The sequence below is a fragment of the Xyrauchen texanus genome, chromosome 1 (genome assembly GCF_025860055.1).
Source record: "Xyrauchen texanus isolate HMW12.3.18 chromosome 1, RBS_HiC_50CHRs, whole genome shotgun sequence".
In the NCBI taxonomy this organism is placed as follows: Eukaryota; Metazoa; Chordata; class Actinopteri; order Cypriniformes; family Catostomidae; genus Xyrauchen; species Xyrauchen texanus.
This window is the reverse complement of record NC_068276.1, coordinates 65,291,589-65,297,588: the sequence shown is the minus strand read 5'-3', so window position 1 is coordinate 65,297,588 and position 6,000 is coordinate 65,291,589. Positions and strand designations below refer to the sequence as shown.

Genomic DNA, 6,000 nt, shown 5'->3' with positions numbered 1-6,000 from the left:
GACGTGATTTTGGCTCCTCCTTCAATTGTGTGTTTCTACTAGGTCCTGTAGGTCAATGTAAACATCTACTCCGGTTGTCAATAGTATCCAGCTGCAGACCCGCAGCACCACCAGTTTCAGAACCCCAGCGCCAGAACCTGAAGTGAGTAGCGCCACCTAACGTTTTGGAGAGTACTTTGCTTTTATTACAAATGAAACATCATACTTTATACGTAAGTTATAATGATTCTTTAAGGTACAGTACAATAAGCATTTTAAAACATTGATCTTGTGTAATATAATTGTATATAGTTATCCGTTTCATTGTATTATGAGAGTTACTTCCTGATCATGATGGTGAAAAATAATGCTTGAAACTTATGGGCATTTTATATAAAATATACTTTATTTCACAAGAACATGTGCAGCATGCATTTTTCTTTATGTAAAATAAAACATGTCAAAAAACTAAAAAAGAGAAAATTAAGCATCATTTTAAAAGAAACAATAAAAATATATACAACAAATGACCAATTCACCCCTAGGCCCATTTTATCATGACAATCCTGTATAAATTAAACTTAAAATGTATCAAATGAGGAATTCACTCTCAGGCCCATTTTGTCCTTACATTCTTGCAAAAATAACTCCATGTCATCCCTGAACACAAAATGAAATAGAAAGGGCTCTCTGGAAGCTTCTGACTGTTCCAGGAGATTGTTGTGGGCCTTTTCCTTGTGGTCTTCATTCATTCGAATGAAAAGAGACTCTTCCACTGGACCCCTGAGCAGATGGCTGTTGGAATGGAGCCATTTCACAGCTTCTTTCATGTGCCGGATTATTGGGAGCTCCTTCATTACAGAATATTAAAGGAAAATGTGACTTTATAAATGTGACATATAAATTTATTATATGTTATTAGATTATATATATATATATATATATACACACACACACACACACGCCTCACTGCTGCTAAGCGTAGCTTGTTCTTCACATGGAAGGGACTCTTGTAGGGTTTCTGCACTGGAATATATATATATATATATATATATATATATATATATATATATCTTGGTTAATTTAAAATTAATCAGAAGAGGGTGCAAATGTAACGGTGGGCTGGAGTAAATGTATGGAGTTAATTTTGTGCCATAATTAAACAAACAAATGCAGCATTTTGCAAACAAACTCAATCTGCTTTGCAAAGGAAAACTCGACTCGCAACAAACAGAAAGCAATGTGCAAATACAAAGGTCAATTTGAGTGAAAATGAGCAGAGGAATAACAAATATGTATAGTGTTTTACAAATATAAATAAACGAGCCAAGATCATATTTTACAAATAAATACAAACCATCCTACAAATTGCTTGTAACCTTTAAACAAATACCAAACCTATTGCATACAAATGCATACCTGTCTGTTACGACTGTGCAGATGGCTTTTTATGAGATCCCTCGGCTCGATTTTCTCACAAATGCGTCCAGGCAGATTTTCTCACAAATGCAGTAAGATCCTCTTCCAAAACAGTAGATGGCGCTATGCGATTAATTTAGAGTTAGTCTCCCGGTATGGAAGCATATGGGTAGCAATATTCAATTTGACATTTAATATGTAAAATGGCAATGCATTCTGTATTTAAATTTACATTTTACATTACCATTCTAGCAACGTTTGGTGCAAAATGAAAATGAAAATGAAATTACATAATTTACATTTGCCATTTCATACACTCGTTTTAATATGCATTATTGAAGCGCTTTATAAGTTGCAAAATTAAAATGAAAATGTATTACAGAAATGATTAGATATGTGTAACATGTTCAAGCAAAAACTGTGGCAAAATGATCATTCAAATGTTATTTTTCTTAATTGCATTTACACTCAGTCAAGACACTTGCGATTGCTTTTTCATGAAATGTCCCGCAATGAATGTAGCAAAATTCAATGTGCACATTGAAAATGCATTCCGAGCCGATCACGCCCCTGCCCGCCCCTCGCCCTCTCCGCCCTGTCAATCACTGCATCAAGGCGGGGCTCGGCAACAGGTAAACATAACATGTTATGGCTATGTTACGTGTTTTGAGCTTACAGTCTATGGTTTTGAGGTGTTGGAAAAATGGCGTGCAGAGCTAATACTGGCGTTAACTTCACTAGCAGATGAAGTGGAGCGTGAACAGAGAAACGGTAGTATTTCCGAAGATTATTACGATTATGTAGGTGATAGAACCAGTACGTTGTTGGAACGTCTGGGAGAATTTTCTGCCTTATGGCTTTGACCTCTTAAAGGTGGTGGAAGAACAATTGTATTCGGAGAGGCCTAGGGGAGTGGGAAGAACAGCAGCTTTTAACTTTTAACCCATACATAAGATACCCTCTATGGCCTCGCCAGGGATCTCCACGGCTGCTGGTCTCCCCACTCCCCTCCGAATACAGTTGTTCTTGGGAGAGGGCGTAAGGGGGCGGGGCAGGGGCGTGATCGGCTCGGAATGCATTTTCAATGTGCACATTGAATTTTGCTACATTCATTGCGGGACATTTCATGAAAAAGCAATCGCAAGTGTCTTGACTGAGTGTAAATGCAATTAAGAAAAATAACATTTGAATGATCATTTTGCCACAGTTTTTGCTTGAACATGTTACACATATCTAATCATTTCTGTAATACATTTTCATTTTAATTTTGCAACTTATAAAGCGTTTCAATAATGCATATTAAAACGAGTGTATGAAATGGCAAATGTAAATTATGTAATTTCATTTTCATTTTCATTTTGCACCAAACGTTGCTAGAATGGTAATGTAAAATGTAAATTTAAATACAGAATGCATTGCCATTTTACATATTGCATTGTCATTTTGCATATTAAATGTCAAATTGAATATTGCTACCCATATGCTTCCATACCGGGAGACTAACTCTAAATTAATCGCATAGCATCATCTACTGTTTTGGAAGAGGATCTTACTGCATTTGTGAGAAAATCTGCCTGGACGCATTTGTGAGAAAATCGAGCCGAGGGATCTCATAAAAATCCATCTGCACAGTCGTAACAGACAGGTATGCATTTGTATGCAATAGGTTTGGTATTTGTTTAAAGGTTACAAGCAATTTGTAGGATGGTTTGTATTTATTTGTAAAATATGATCTTGGCTCGTTTATTTATATTTGTAAAACACTATACATATTTGTTATTCCTCTGCTCATTTTCACTCAAATTGACCTTTGTATTTGCACATTGCTTTCTGTTTGTTTGCCAGTCGAGTTTTCCTTTGCAAAGCAGATTGAGTTTGTTTGCAAAATGCTGCATTTGTTTGTTTAATTATGGCACAAAATTAACTCCATATAAATGTCCAGTATCTACCTTTCAGAGAAAACCCCAAAGTTCTCCAGAAGAATAAGAGCCAACCATCTCCGTATGTTTGGAAAGTCGCACTGGAAGACAAAAATAGAGAAATCTTGATATTTCAACTGCTACAACATCATAAAGGTCAATTACTTGAACTGGTAATTACTTACAGATGTAAAATCAAAGGGTGCTCCCAAGACTAGATGTAGCGCATACTGGAAAACAGCAAAAATTAAGGAACATTATCTCTGTAAACGTCAAATTAAAAAAAATCTTCCTTGTTCCGTATTTAACAACTTAAAAAAATTAAAATAAAAACACCACCACACCAATCATTGGTTTAATTATATCAAAACAATGTCTCACCATCAACATGAAGACTCCACAGTCTACACCACCAATCTATTGGGGGACATCCTAAAAAAAAAAAAAAAAAGCACGAGTTTATTAAGGGTTTGACACTTCAGCACTCCCAACTTTAGCAGACTTCTTTATAACAACCTTGTTTTTCAGTAGCATCCATGTGCCAGGTGCAATTTTGGCTGTCATCTTACTGCAACAAAAATACAAAAATAATAAAACAGATTTGTTAATATGAAGTTACATTGTGCAGCACACAGTTTGAAGCTCTGAATCCATGCAAAAACACAGTCAACAGTATTTGGGTCTTTCTTGTAAAACTGTCACAGCATGCAAAATCAGAACATCATGCAAGTAACCATTAAGCAAGTTTATTAAACTCTTGAACGGCAAAACTTGAACACACACATTTAATTTTTCACCACATGATGTCAAAAACTTTAGACAACGTTACACAACTCACCATGCTCTCCGCCATGCTTGTCTCATTGTCAATAACTCCGCCCCTCACTTCAGGTTCTGGCGCTGGCGTTCTGAAACTGGTGGTGCTGCGGGTCTGCAGCTGGATATGTCTCCCGGTTGTTGGTCGCGTCACATTCGAGTGAATATTAAACTCTGGTCATCGTGTCTGGAAGAGGAAAAGGAGATTTAAGCGTCATCGTAAAGTTTCGCTTGATAATAATCAGATATCGTCTCTCTATCATTTCTGCCTTTTCCTCCTTCAGAACAGGATATTTCCATTCTCTTCTGATTCCTCTCATACTTTTAATCATGTCTCATACCTCTCCCCCAAAGATTGCAAAACATCTGCCAGCTTTGTCTTTTTGCAGTACTATAATTTTCCTAACCTTTGCTTGCATTTGCTTATATTTAATTACGTTTAGACAGTTCTTCTTAATATTCTTAGAGCTTTATTTCTTTCTGTAACTACTCTACTACATTCATCTGTCCACCAAGGGACCACCTTTCTCTTCATTTCCCTTTTAGGAATTGACTCATTTGCAGATTCAATCAATACTGTTTTACATTTATTATCAATCTCCTCAATATCTTCATTTAAATCCATTTGGTCCATTTCTCCCTGTCAAATATCCATTTCCTCATTGTTTTTCCTTGTTGTTTTTTCCCTGTAGTAATATTGTACAAAACACTGGATAATGATCCTCCCGATTGATGTTTCATATGATACATCTCGCTCACATTTCCCTGCTAAATTATTCCACACCAAAGTTAAATCCAATACTGACATATTCCCTGTATGTGCATCTAATCTCCCATCATTTCATCAAACCATGTCCTTCTCCTCTAACAGTTCTTCAATCACCTCTCCGTTTACATCTGTTTTTATTCCTCCCCATAATGTGCATTCAAATCCCACATATCACTCTCCTATTTCCATCCATTCCTTCCATTTGCATTAAACTACTCAGGTCTAATTTCTTACAAGGATTATAGTAATGAATAATTATGAGCTCTCCTTCCATTGTCCAGATCTCTATGATTATATATTCTTGCTCATTTCCTGTTCCTATCTCTCTAAATGCAACATCTTCTCTAATAAATGTTACACATCCACCCCTACACCATCCCTCCTATCATATCTAACACAATCATATCCAACTCGTCTAAAATCTACATGTGGTCTTAACCATGTCTCCTGTACACAGATAACATCGGGTTTACTAGATAACTCCTCTATATACTTTTTAAAATCTTGTCATTAGCCGACAAACTTCAAGCGTTTCATTGTAACAAGAGGACCATTATTAGTATTCCATGCTTGTTCCTGATGTGCCTGAACGCTGAGATCATTTCTTCCTCCCATGTCAGCCCACTGATATTAAGCACTGCTGCTTTCACAATTATTTGTGTTCTTTCAGTCTTGGATTTAATCTCCATTGTGGCATTAACTACCCCTGCTATGAAAATAACTAGTTTCTTTAGGTCAACAATACTTTTCCCTTATTTGCCTGTTCTGTTTCTTTTGTGATCTGTTTTCCCGCTCTGTTCCTTTCATTTCTCCCTTCTCTCTCCCCCATAAGCCACACTGTGATTCCCTCCATAATTGCAACATTTTGGCTGTTCATGATGGCCCATATTCATGATCTTCTCCACATCTGGCACATCTCCTTCTGCCTTTATATACGTTGGCTGTATGTCTGAATCTTTGGCAGTTGTAACACCTCATTGGCTTTGGAATGTATTCTCTAACGTTACAGCTCAAAAACCCAAACATCACTTTTTTGGGTAGCGATTCCTCTTCAGAATCAAGCACAACATACTCACTATCTTTCCTCACTCCCTCTCG

The 6,000-nt window shown here is 36.6% G+C and overlaps 1 long non-coding RNA gene across 1 annotated transcript; it reads right to left on the bottom strand.

Annotated features, from left to right (window-relative positions):
* Positions 1-694: 694 nt before the first annotated feature.
* On the bottom strand, positions 695-3,714 carry LOC127643646 (uncharacterized). Its single transcript, XR_007970552.1, has 4 exons — positions 3,699-3,714; positions 3,503-3,547; positions 3,348-3,418; positions 695-830 (listed from the first exon to the last, which is right to left on the bottom strand). It is a non-coding gene; the product is annotated as an uncharacterized LOC127643646 (long non-coding RNA).
* Positions 3,715-6,000: the final 2,286 nt, after the last annotated feature.